A 276-nucleotide genomic window follows, 5' to 3' on the forward strand; every position below is an offset into this window, starting at 1 on the left:
GCAGGGAAGGTACTACTGTGTTTCACCAGCATGTATTGTGTTCCACAAACATATTTGTGTGGTAGACGTATACACTCAGAAAGAATGAGTATTTATATTCTGTCCTTTAAGAAGGACAGGCCCAGGGGTGTCCATCTACTACTTATGCGCAGCATTCTTCCTCTCCGGAGGTACCCTCACTATGGGACTTTGATTGACTCGCTCGAGTCAATTTGAGGTCGGTAGTCTGGGAAACCTACGAGGGGAAGCTTGTAATTGCTTGTGGCTCGTGGGTGG

Source organism: Dufourea novaeangliae, unplaced genomic scaffold, assembly GCF_001272555.1.
Source record: "Dufourea novaeangliae isolate 0120121106 unplaced genomic scaffold, ASM127255v1 scaffold49, whole genome shotgun sequence".
Lineage (NCBI taxonomy): Eukaryota > Metazoa > Arthropoda > Insecta > Hymenoptera > Halictidae > Dufourea > Dufourea novaeangliae.